Raw genomic sequence first — 13,653 nt, 5'->3', positions numbered from 1 at the left:
ATTGAAATTTTTCTAAAACCTTAAATAAAAATTTCCACTCAACACTATCAAAAGCCTTTTATGCATCTAACGACACTATCATTGGTTGATTAGCTTGTTGTCTAGCAGCATTAATTATAGAAATCAATTTAGTGACATTATCAACTGAATATCGACCCAGTATAAATCCAACTTGATCAACATGTACTAACTTTGGCAAATAATTAGCCAATCTGTTAGCTAATACTTTTGCAACAATTTTATAATCTACACTTAATAACAATATTGGTCGATAAGACACTTTTAATGGATATCTATCTTTCTTTGGAATAACAGTAATCAATGCCCTCGATGTTCAACAATCACCAGTCTGGGTTAAAGTTGATTTGGATCAAATTTTTGAAAAAGAAATGAGTCAATTTATTTATAAATTAAATCCTTTATTGTTACAAAAATATAATTTACCAGTATTAAGACATATATTGGATATTTGATATAAGCAGGATCAGCTTATAGGTTCTAAAGTGAAATTTTTGATTAAATCACCATTGTATTAGAACAAATTAATTCAGTTTTCTTTAAATAATCCTTATTTTAAAAATTGGAAATTGAAAGGAATTAGTAATTTTCAAGATTCTTTTGAGGTGGGTAAATTTTCTACATTTAATAGATTACAGGAGAAATTTGGTATTTCTGCAAATTCTATTTTTGCATATCAAGTTCGAATTTTTTTGCAAATACAATTTGGTAAGGAATTAATTTTACCAAGTCAATCTAAGTTTGAGATTTTAATGGTTGGCAAAGACACAAAAGGATTTATATCAGATATGTACAGGTTGTTGCAAGATAAAGTTGGGATAGATAGGCTAAAAGAGAAATGGGAGAAAGAGTTAGATATTGAATAGTCTTGGGAGGAATGGTCAAATCAGTGTATGGATAGCGTTACAAAATTAATTAATATGAGATATAGTATGGTTAATTATAATTTTCTTCATCAATTATATTCGACTCCTGAGAAGTTGAAGAAATATGGATTTAGTCCAACAGATTTGTGTTTTAGATGTGGAGAAAAGACAGGCACTTTTGTGCATTGTGTATGGATATGTAAGAAAGTTAAACTTTTTTGGGAAAAAGTTATTAACTTTTTTGAGAGATTTCTTTACAATCAATTTGCAAATGGATTCAATGGTGTGTTTATTGGGATATACAAATGCTGTTACTTTGGGATTGGTTGATAAACCACAAATGGCATTTTTGTGGTTAGGACTAGTGGTTGCAAGAAAATGTATAGCGATAACTTGGAAAACTGATGTGGAATTGAATATACAAAATGGCATAATGAATTGCAATCGTTTATATATTTGGAAAATATAACTTACAATTTCCAAAATAATTATTCTTTTTTTATTAAAATGTGGAGTTTATATTTGGATTGTATGATTATTGATCTTAAGAGGTATGTAAAGAGTTGGCACGTTGATAAACTAATTTTAAATGTATATTTTTTTTAAGGCTCCGAGGGCTGAGGGAGGGAGTTAAGATTATGTATTATTATTTTTATACTTTTCCTTTTTTCTGTATTTGTATCTTTTTTTTGTAATATCTTGTAAAATTTTCAAAAAAAGACGATGAGCTCTTGTACTGAATATGCCCTGCAACCTGTTCATGAATACCAAATAAGTCTGTCTTTGCTGTGAAGATTACATGGATATAACATACTCTTTGATTTCAAACCAATTTTCCCGTGCACTCGTGTAGGAATGGTGGGCTTTAATAGCTTCCAACAACATTGTTTGAAGATCAGGATAGCCCTGACTAAAAAGGCAAACCAATCAATAACATTTTCGAACTTCGGGAGGCGCCTGTCACTCGTTCTTCATTAACTCTCGTAGCTCCTCTTCAAATTATTGAACCTACTTTCATGTGCTTGGGGCGGTTCAGAGTTAACAAGCATACTGGTTTCCTTCTTTGAAAGCATATTGTTCCGACCACCCAATAAAGCCATTGCCTTAGTGCTGAAATGTTGCAATACTAAACTTTTACAGCGTGACGGCTGAAGCGAATGTTGCAATGAACTAGCATTCGAGAGTGGACCATCCACTCTTCGCAGCGTGGGGAATTCCGCTTCGGCCGTCCAGACGGACCACGGGACGTCTCTTGATCCTTCAAAAGTCGCTCTTGTGCGGCTTCCCGCGGGTCAACGTTTCGCGGGTTGCTCGAAACTCACCCGTTCCTCGGTTACTTACCAAGTTCTCTGTCCCGTGCTTGTAGAAATCAAGTCGCGTCACCTGCCACGTTAAGTGCCTCTTGTTATCAGATCCAGAGAGTTTGTCACCAATGAGGTTTTATTTTAAATCATAACCCATGTTATAAACCACTTGATCTCCAGGATTTAAAAAAAACGTTGCCATAGAGAGAGCACCAGAAAAAAATTAAATCAGTATAGTATTATATTGTCTACAATTACTACAACAGGCATAAAAATCACCATATGGTAACAATTATCAACCCGTTGCCTTGATTTCTTTTTGTAATTGTGAGTAAAGATTGAAAACATGCCCCATTAAACCCACCGTCACTGCGCTGCCAAGAACATCAGCCTTGAGCGTCTCCCCTTTGTTACCAATCCTGAGGTTAAAAAGATGCCCCCGGTGTCGGAAATAATTCCACTATAAACACGTCGTTCTCAGTCAAAGCCAACCTCCCCCCCCCCCCACATTTACCCCCTCTACACCTTTACCCCCTCCACACCCTCCCCCCAACATCTCCCCCCATACCTTCACCCCCTCTACAACCCCCCCCCCCCCCCCACACCAAACACCCCACTCCCAACGTCCAAATTGCGGAGTGAAGCCGTTGTTCGTGCAATCGATCCCAACGCAGAGCCACCCCTTTGTGCGCCAGGACAGCCCCGTTACCGAGGACCCGCTGGCAGCGCCCCGCCCGGTCCAGTTGCGAGGGCTTACCTTGCGCGCTTCGGGGGGGTGGGAGCTGGCAGCGCAGCTCGCGTCCGACTCTTTGTGCTCCACTTGCTTCCCTCTTGACGGATGGTGCTTCACTGGTGGGCGCTTTGGGGGTGGGGAGAGCTCCGGTGGTGGCCGATACGATCAGTGCCACGTCTCCCCCGAGACTGTGGAGTGAAAGCCCCCCCGCCCCCGTGTACAGCTGTCAGAAAGAGTGGAGAGTCTGTGTTTGAAACCTCAAGCGCAGGGAAAACAGTCGAGTTCGACCAACCGAACTCCCCAAAGCAGCATCAAAGCCGCCCACTCACCTATCTCCACCCAACTTCCCGTCCACCCCACCCTCCTATCGGTTTAAAGTCCTTTTTCTCCCTCCCTCCCTCTCTCTCTCTCTTCCTTTAAAGCCAACTTCTGGGCGAGATATTTGTTTTGAGCAAAATGTAATTGGCTGCCATCTACTGGTCGAAAGGGAGAACCAGCCTTCTCCAGACAAAATACGTGCCCCGCACCTGGACCCACCTTCAGCTGGGCTGCCTCTGAATAGCAAGGAAATTGAAAGTAAGACTTTCTCAAAGAGATCCTGGCCTTCTAATTTTCAAAATTTTGAATATCCTGTGCACATTTCTCCATTCCATGTTCCCCTTTCCTATGTGATGACTGCTCCTCGAGCCGAACAAGGCACCATCCCACAGAGGTTGTCAGCAATAAAAACAGAAAATGGGAAATACTCAGGGATCAATCAGTACCTCTGGAATTAATGCTTCAGGTCAAAGACTCTTCATCAATTTCAGCATTTGATTTGAAAGATCAGCACAGAATCCAGTCATCTGTCAGCAACTCTTGTGCCAAACCCTGCAAGAAATGGAAGCCATTCTACTCTCCACATACATGGTCAGGATTTTCAAAAGTAGGGATCAATCTATTACACAATATTATAGAAGAATTTAAGGAACACTAGCATTAACAGCCATAGATCTAGAGAACCCTATAACACAGAAGCAGGGCCCCAGCCCATTTAGTCCATGCCAAACTATTTATTTCACCTATTCCCACTGACCTGCACCCAGTCCATAGCCCTTTATCCACCTCTCTTCCATGTACCTCTTCAATCTTCTCTTAAATGTCAAAATCAATCCTGTATCCACCACTTCTGCTGGGACACTCTTAACATCCACTGAGTGAAGAAGTTCCCCGATGTCCTCTTTCAACATTATACCTTTCACCCTTAACCCATGCCCTCTAGTCCTTCTCTCACCCAACCTCACTGGGGAAAGGCCTGTTTGCATTTACCCTATCTACATCCCTCATAATTTTGCATACCTCTATCAAATCTCCCCCTCATTCTCAAACATTCCAAAGAATAAAGTTCTAACCTATTCAACCTTTTCCTGTAACCCAGCTCCTCAAGTCCCAACAACATTCTTGTAAATTTAAGCAGATACGTGACTGGGAAAATAAGTAAATGGCAGAAAATATCAATGAAGAATGCACATATTGATATGGGAGAAGAAAACTGAAGCTTATGCAAAATAAAAGAGAGTGTAAAAGGCTGAAGAAGGGAATGATGCTTAGATTTTTTCTTTGATTTTCAGTAATAAGTTTGTACAATACAATTATGGAATGTGCTACAGAGAGAAAAAAAAAAGAAAAAGCACTGCACAAATAATCCCAAATCACAGCCATAATAATAAAGAATGGACATAATAAATGTAATTTTTTCCAACATGTGACAGTGTGGTAAAACTCAAAGCACTACTTGGAGCAGGGAAATCGGGGACCTCTAGTTCAGCACCAAATGATGAAGTTTATTATATGGGATGCTTTGAAAGCATATAAGATTTACTTCTAAAATTTAGAAAGAGTATATGAGAGAAATTGATCAATTAGAAAGAGAAATAGTTTTGGAAAAAGATCTTCAAAAAACAGGGTTCTGAAGATAAGCGTAGGCAATTAATTAATGAAAACTTCAATAGAATAGATTACAAACTTACAGACAGAGAAAACCATTACAAGAACAAAACAAAGATATTATGAATTAGGTGAGAGATCACATAAAGTACTTGCTTGGCAATTAAGAGTAGAACAGGTGTCAAGAACAATTGATGCACTTAAAAGGGATACTAATGTTGTTACTTTAAATCTCAAGAAATAAATGAATCATTTTAGAAATTTTATACAAAACTATATATCTCCAAATTTTTAAAAGACAAAAATAAAATAGATACTTATCATAGATAATTTTGCCTAGATTAAGTGTGGAAGAATAAACTGAAATGAATGCTTCTTTTACTTAGGCAGAGGTGGAGGAAGCAATGAGACCCGAAACAAGGTTGAAAATGAATATTGATGAAACAAATTAGCTCACTCTGAAGTGGGACAACAAAGTGCCAAAGTTCTATATTAGCACTGAAACTTAAAATTATGGTAATATTCTATGAATGGGCCCCATAGTGTTTGAATCATTAATTGCAAATCTAATTTTTCCAAATTTAAACAGGACATTACATTCCTTAGCCATTGTGCATGAATAGGTGGGGTATTATCTTTCCATAATCAAAATAGCAAGTCTGGCCAGCAACAAAGTAAAAGATAAAATGCGACTTTTAATTGGAGCTAGTAAAAACATTGTCTTCTCCAAGAGTTCCAAACAGAGCAATTAAGGGATTTGGTTTAATTTTAAATTGAGAATCACTGATAAAGTTTGAAAAACTCCTCTCCAATATTTTTCCAAACTGAGGCACATCCAGAAGTATGGATTAAAGAAGCATTACCTATTCTGCATTTATCACAACAAGGATTTATATTTTGGAGAAAACGAGATCATTTGAGTTTAGTCATCTGGGCCCTATGTATCGTTTTGAATTGCAGCGGAGAGTGGCAAGCACAGAGAGATGTAGTTTGAATCAGTTTGAAAATGCAAAAGATTCAAATCCTGCTGCCAGTTGTTCTTAATTTGGTCTAAAGAAGCTTGTCTTAGACCTGTCAACTTGTCATAAATAATAGATATTAACCCTTTACCAGGAAGTTGTAATTCTAAAAATGTATCAAGAATATTCACCTCAGGAGCTCGAGGAAAATTAGTGATCTGAGATTGAATATTGATGAAACAGATTAGCTCACTCTGAAGTGGGTCAACAAAGTGCCAAAGTTTTATATTAGCACTGAAACTTAAGATTATGGCAATATTCCATGAACGGGCCCCATAATGTTTGAATCATTCATTACAAATCTAATTTTTTTCCAAATTTAAACAGGACATTACATCCCTTTTTGTAAAGATCTGAAAAAATTAGCATTTAGTAAATTGAATTTTCTAAGCAATTGTTCAATAGATGCAAAACTATTATCAATAAAAAGATTGTTAAAACATTTAATACCCAATCTATACCAATCATTAAAAACAGAATCGTGCAAGGAAAGCTGAACAAGGCGATTGGACAAAATGGAGCTTGCAAGAGAAAGCCATGAAATCCAAAATACCTTCTAAACTGCACCCATACTCTCAAACTGTATTTAACAACACAATTGTTAGTTAGTTTATATGAAACAAAAGAAAGAGAGGACCCAAGGAGTGCCGAGATAGAAACATTTTTGGTGGAATTTAATTCCATTTCTATCCAAGCAGGACGGTCAACTCGATTATGAAATTGTAACAAGAACAGAAGGTTGTGTATATTGACAGCCAAAAATAAAATCTGAAATTATGGAGCACCAAACCACCATTCCATGTAGACTTTTGAAGATGAGCTTTATTTAAATAAGGATGTTTTCCTTGCCATATGTAAGATGATTTAAGTGAATCATGTGAATCAAAAATAATTTAGGAATAAAAATTGGTATAGGCTGAAAGAGATGCAAAGATTTAGGTAGAATGTTCATTTTAATAAAATTAATATAGCTAATCAAAGGGATACATAGAGGAGACCATTTCATTAAAGACAGTTTCAAGTGCTTAAATAAAGTAATGAAATTTTCCCTAAAAAGATACATAATTCTTCATAATTATAATGCCAAGATAAGTAAATTGTTCTTTCACAATCTTAAAAAGGAAAATTAAAATACATTAGTACAGGAGAATTTACAGGGAAAAGTTCATTTTTATGAAGATTTAACTTATACCCTGAAAATCGACTAAATTATAAAAGGATAGAATGGAAGGTAAAGAAGTATCAGGGTTTGATATGAAAAGCAAAAGGTCATCTGCATAAAGGGAAACTTTATGTTCTGTCCCCTTCTAATTGATCCATGAAATATCTCTGCACTCACAAAATATAATTGCTAGGGGCTCTAAGACCAAATCAAAAATTAATGGACTTAAAGGGCCACCTTGATGGGTATCCTGAAGAAAACGGAGGGTCCTCCATCAGCCAGCTCCCCACCATGACTACCAGCCCCCCCACATCTCCATCGGGCACACAAAACTCAAAACGGTCAACCAGTTTACCTATCTCGGCTGCACCATTTCATCAGATGCAAGGGTCGACAACGAGATAGACAACAGACTCGCCAATGCAAATAGCGCCTTTGGAAGACTACACAAAAGAGTCTGGAAAAACAACCAACTGAAAAACCTCACAAAGATAAGCGTATACAGAGCCGTTGTCATACCCACACTCCTGTTCGGCTCCGAATCATGGATCCTCTACCGGCATCACCTACGGCTCCTAGAACGCTTCCACCAGCGTTGTCTCCGCTCCATCCTCAACATTCATTGGAGCGCCTTCATCCCTAACATTGAAGTACTCGAGATGGCAGAAGCCGACAGCATCGAGTCCACGCTGCTGAAGATCCAGCTGCGTTGGGTGGGTCACGTCTCCAGAATGGAAGACCATCGCCTTCCCAAGATTGTGTTATATGGCGAGCTCTCCACTGGCCACCGTGACAGAGGTGCACCAAAGAAGAGGTACAAGGACTGCCTAAAGAAATCTCTTGGTGCCTGCCACATTGACCACCGCCAGTGGGCTGATATCGCCTCAAACCGTGCATCTTGGCGCCTCACAGTTCGGCGGGCAGCAACCTCCTTTGAAGAAGACCGCAGAGCCCACCTCACTGACAAAAGACAAAGGAGGAAAAACCCAACACCCAACCCCAACCAACCAATTTTCCCCTGCAACCGTGTCTGCCTGTCCCGCATCGGACTTGTCAGCCACAAACGAGCCTGCAGCTGACGTGGACATTTACCCCCTCTATAAATCTTCGTCCGCGAAGCCAAGCCAAAGAAAAGAAAGGGTATGAATATAATAATTTGAAAATGGAAGAGAGCTTGAGTATACAGCAATGGTACATGGAACTGAATAAATATATTCCATTGGAAAAAAATAACATATAATTTAAAAAATAAAATCACAATGTTTGAACAAATTTGGGAACCATACATGGAACATATCAGAGAGAGCTTGCCTATGACCTCCATCCCCTAAAATGAGAATGAAAATGATAAGAAGACAAAACGACTGGATTCAGTGTGTAAGGAATAGGTGACACATTTTTCTTGTTTGTTTTCCTTTGTGTGAAAATATTGTTTTATGGTTTTATTGTATTGCATATGTTGAATGTTTATGGGTATTGGAGGGGGGTGGGTAGAGGGGAGGGAGAGAAGGGAGGGAAAAGGGGAGAAAAGACCACTGTGTAAATTTAATGAGATATGTTTGTACATATTTTGGTTGATATGGTTCACAGTGTGAAAAATTAACAAAATTATAATTAAAAAAATATATAAAAATTTAATCCATGTAATAAAATATGATCCAAAATTAAAATTTTCCAAGATCATAAATAGATAACCCCACTCCACCCAGTTGAATGCTTTATCTGCATCTAACTAGAGAACACATTCCAGGACTACAGAAGGAGGTGAACATAAAATATTCAATAAGTGATGTATATTAAAGTAAGAATAATGACTTTTAATAAAACCAGTCTGATCTTCCAAAATAATTGATGATAAAATATTCTCCAGCCTACGAGCCAAAACTTTAGCCAAGATCTTCATATCAACATTCAATAAAGAAATTGGCTTGTCGGAGAAACAATCAGCTGGATCTTTCCCTTCCTCGCTTTGAGGAATACATGAGCTTCATTAAAATATAATGGAAGATTGCCCTGCTTAAATGAATCAGTCAACAGGGAACTTAATTGGGCTACGAGCAATTTAGAAAAAGATTTGTAAAAACTCAACAGGATAGCCATCTGGTCCTGGAGTTTTACCTGACTGTAATGAAGTGATAGCAAAAATCTTATGAAACAGGCTCTTCCAAACTCAAATGATTATTCAGAGAAAGCATGGGAATACTTAAGCAGTCAATAAAAAACATAATTAAGCTATTATCATTAATAGACTCAGAGGTATAAAGCCTATAATAGATTTCCCTGATGTATCATTTGTGTTAGAATGATCCGTGGTAATATTATCATCATCCATCCAAATCTTTGTCGTTTGTCTCTTAGCAACAATTCTCTTCACTTGATTGGCCAAGAACTTGCCAGATTTTTAACCATGAATATAGAATTGACTTTTGCTCTTTAAATATGATGTTCAATGGGGTAGGTTGAAAGAAGATCAAATTTAGTTTTGAGTTCAACTCTACTTTTATAGAATTCCAGATTTTTAACATGCATATTGTTGATCTAATTTTTTAATCTGATTATCTAAATTGAAGCTTTCTTTATTAGTCTTCTTCCTTCTATTAGCAGTATAAGAAATGATCTGCCCTCTAAGCTAAGCTTTCAAAGTGTCCCAAACAATCAAACTAGAAATTGTTGGAGGAATTTGTGTTAAACAAAAAGTTATCTGTAAATAAAGTAGAGTTAAAATGCCAGTGCCTCTTTGTAAGGAGAGAGATCTGGAAAATTCATAGACAAAATAACAGGAGCATAGTCAGAAATCACTACACTCTGATATTCACATGATCAGCTCAATGAAATCAATTCATTAACTATTAAAAAATAATCAATCCATGAGTAAGTATGATGAATGGGAGATTTTAAAAAATCTCTCCTATTGGGGTTAAAAAAATCATACATCTGAGATACCAAAGTTTAATTTAAAAAAAGAAATAATTATAGAAGCAGATTTGCTCAAAGTAGTAAGTTTAGAGGATGAACGATTCAAAGCAGAATCTAACTAACAATTAAAGTCTCCACCACCCCCTTCCCCCAGCACCAATAAGTTGACTCAAATCTGGTAAAGCTATAAAAAAAACTTTCAAATTATTGTGCATCATCAACATTTGGGGCGTATACATTAGTGAAAACTACCATTTTATAATATAATTTGCCTGTAATGATAATGTATCAACCACTTTTATCTGGTGTAACATTATTATGCTCAAAAGGGATGTTTTGGTTAATTAAAATAGATATCCCCCTGGTGTTAGCATTGCAGGAGGAATGAAAGAGTTGCCCTTTCCATTTTAACATGAGAATTATCACAGCAATGAATATTGGTTTCTTGTAAGAAAACAATCTCAGATCCAAATTTTGTAACACGAGGAAAGACTTTTGTTCACTTAATTGGGTTGCTTAAACCCTTCACATTCCAAGAAAGAACTTTGATAAGATTATGTATGGCTTTATTTAATGTTATGAAGAAAACCAGACATGAATTATCACCAAACTCCACGTGGCCACCTTGAAGCCGTGCAGTATCACAGAACTTCAAGCCATAACATCCTTGTAAACCTGACACCTTAAACCAAAATACCCACCCTCCTTCCCAAACAACCAAAATTAGAAAGTTGCTGATTTAAACAGCAATGAGCACCAAAAAAGGCATTTTAACCACAAAATTCTTCTGTTGTAAATTCTAATTATAGCTCCTTTATTTTTAAAAAGTTATTATTAATGTTTACAAGCAACATAAACTTGTATTTAAAGCTACAACCAAAGTGAAAGGCAAAGAATTTACATTAAAGATTCACATTCAGGTCCCTAATGCATGCACATGTATGTTGTATTCATTCATCCTTTACCACATTGGCTATAGAATAAAATGAATACTTAACGCATTGATGTCTCAAGTGTTTCCAAGCAATGAGTATCTGAAATAATAAAAAAGTGTGCCATTAATACTAAAAGAACAATGAAAGTATAAATCTCCACCTACTCCCCATTTAAATTTGCAGGCTCAGTAGGACAAATAGTCAAAACAAGTACATGGCAAACTTTGAAGTTTCCCATGCATAACGTGGACTATACGCACATATATTATTAATACTGTTAGCCTTATTTCCCATGGTCATCTAATAAACTGAGTACATAAGCACATACAACATTTCATACACTTTTAATAAGTTACTAAGGAAGTGAATACAAATCATTATTATTAAGATAAAATTAACTTACTACTCTAATCCAAGAAATTAAAGTGTAGTGAAATTAACAGAAAATGAAACAAACTTACATAACTATAAACCAAACATGAACATTACCCCTTCCAATTAACAAAAGGGAGAGAGCAGCCGAGATTTATCCAATCAAGAAAAGAAAACAAAAAGCTTCAGACATCAAATAACAGGTCATGCAGGACTTGATGTTGAAGGCAAATCTTACAAGAATCTTCATGCTTCATCTATTGAATTCAAAAACTTATTGTGACCATCGAAGGGTGTGATTCGGATGTGTGCTGGGTAGACTTGAATCCTTTCCTGTACAGATTTCTTTATATTCTATATGTAGACTCATCACTTCAGGACAAAGATCATCTACAAATCTGATCTGTTGTTCACAGATATTGAAGGGTTCCTTTCTGATGGGCTTCACAAATTACGAGATCTTTTATTTGGTAGCAATGAAACCGCAGAATAACCGAACGTGGGCAGCATCCCACAGAAAGCTGGATTGGGAATCAAAAAGCAATAAGCTTTGTCTAGCCAAGGCTTGAAAGAAAAGAACACATTTCCAAAAACTTCCAAAAGCATCTCTGAAAAGAAATTGGCCAGTTAGTCAGTTTCAATATTTTCAGCCAAGCCCAAAATACGTATATTCTGTCTTCTGCTTCTGCTCTCCAAGTCAATAACTTTCAAAGTTAATTTAAGATGGTTAGCAGATAATTCTGAGCAAAATTCCTCTAATTTGTCCACATGATCATTGACTGTTTCCACAGTTCCAAGACGTACATCAATTTTCTGATAACAATTCCAAATCTTTTCCAAGTGTAGATTTGACTTCCTTTTACTGTTTTACTTATCTCCCGTATATACTTGTTTAAAAGATCAGAAATGGAGTCCACGGTCAGATTAGCTGTCTCTTTCTCCTTTTTGCCATTTTTTTCAGCTTTAGCACTCATTGTAGTCATTTTAAAATAATTATCAATGATAAATAACAAGGGGAAAAGTATAAAGCACTTTGGTTGAAACATTAGAAATGAATGAATGGAAGAAATACTTTAAAAAAATAGGACCACCTAACTACTGCTGCGAACCCATGCTGTAGCCGCCAAAAGTCTCAGTGCTTGGAATTTTGATTCAGAGTAAAGAACTTTTAATTTGAATGCTGTCATTTGCTCCCATTACCATTATACGATTGAAAATTGACTTACTCCTTAATTTTATTTACTCAATAAATATCTTTGGGCCAACACGTGATCTGAACTGAACAGTTACTTCTTTCACATATTTACTTCTGAAATCTTTAGTTGTTGAAACTAAGCAATTATTTGGAGAAGCAAAGCTTAATATGAATTGCAAAATACATTTTTTTGCATATTCTGCACAAATACAATTGTTAAGGAAAACTTATTTCTGTATAGTTGTATAAAGAATAGGAATATAATTTTCCAATCATTATATCAGTGGTTGATCCTGATTAATTTGAGTAGAATAATTCCATTGCACCCTATTTTCTTTTTTAAGATGCATTTTGGAACCTCAACATTGTTTTCCCTTGCAGTTATTATGCAGTCATCACCCTGACACACATTGTCCCTGAAGTCATTCTTCACAGAGATCAGATGGATTCCAAGGACAAATAGTGTAGTCTTTTATTAATGCCAATACAATCTAAAACATTATGTATTTTGTTCATATTTCACGAGCACCAACTTTCAATTAAAAATTCAGATAAAGCTTTTTTTAAATGAGAATATTAGTCTAAAATGCTTAAATACTTTTTTTGCAGTTAAAATATGACTATATTAACTAAACAGTCTCAGTACATATTGGGCCAGAATTTGTTCTCAATTTCAAAGAATATTTGTATAACTGACCTTCATTGGGGAATCCAAACAATTGAACAGGTCCATAGAGGGTAGGCTGGAGGTCCCACTTCAGCCGGTGGTCTGGAACATTAGATTGCATAGTTAACTTTGTCCATTTATGAGGTCCTTTCTTAATTATTTTAATAATTTATAAGATTATTTAGATCCTGTTTTGTAGTTTGGATGTTTTCCCTTTTACATTCGTGGAACACACATGTTCAACCAATAATTTCACAACAGAGGAGTTAGATTATTAGCATAATTTTTACATGTTCTTTTTTTAAAATGTTTTTATTGAGTTTAACATATAAAGTTTGATACAAAATTTTAAGGGAAAAAATGTAACATCATCTCATGTACACATACAAAAAAAATTGGTGGGACCACATCAGAGAGTTCCTTAAACATGAGAAATTAGTTACTGAATTAATCTATGATAACCATGAAGGCATCCACATTTGCCAAATTAATCCAAATAAAAATTGATAAAAAGGAAAAAAGAAGAAAATGAACAAAAAA

At 36.1% G+C, this 13,653-nt stretch overlaps 1 protein-coding gene and 1 long non-coding RNA gene across 7 annotated transcripts in view; one reads left to right on the top strand and one right to left on the bottom strand.

Moving 5' to 3' along the window:
- Positions 1-13,653, bottom strand: part of pxylp1 (2-phosphoxylose phosphatase 1) — a 202,075-nt gene that overhangs the window by 143,415 nt on the left and 45,007 nt on the right. For 3 of the 6 annotated variants that reach the window (XM_069896677.1, XM_069896678.1, XM_069896679.1), the window contains 2 exons: positions 13,144-13,215; positions 10,943-10,978 (listed from right to left, as the gene is read on the bottom strand). The gene's annotated coding sequence lies outside the window, so the exon portion shown is untranslated. Of the gene's footprint in view, positions 1-2,945; positions 3,034-10,942; positions 10,979-13,143; positions 13,216-13,653 lie in introns of those variants that run through there. The other 3 variants (XM_069896676.1, XM_069896683.1, XM_069896686.1) reach the window with 1 other exon arrangement.
- Positions 1-13,653, top strand: part of LOC138742384 (uncharacterized) — an 86,451-nt gene that overhangs the window by 32,750 nt on the left and 40,048 nt on the right. The window lies entirely within an intron of this gene.

Source organism: Narcine bancroftii, chromosome 9 (assembly GCF_036971445.1).
Source record: "Narcine bancroftii isolate sNarBan1 chromosome 9, sNarBan1.hap1, whole genome shotgun sequence".
In the NCBI taxonomy this organism is placed as follows: Eukaryota; Metazoa; Chordata; class Chondrichthyes; order Torpediniformes; family Narcinidae; genus Narcine; species Narcine bancroftii.
This window is presented reverse-complemented; position numbering and strand designations above follow the sequence as displayed.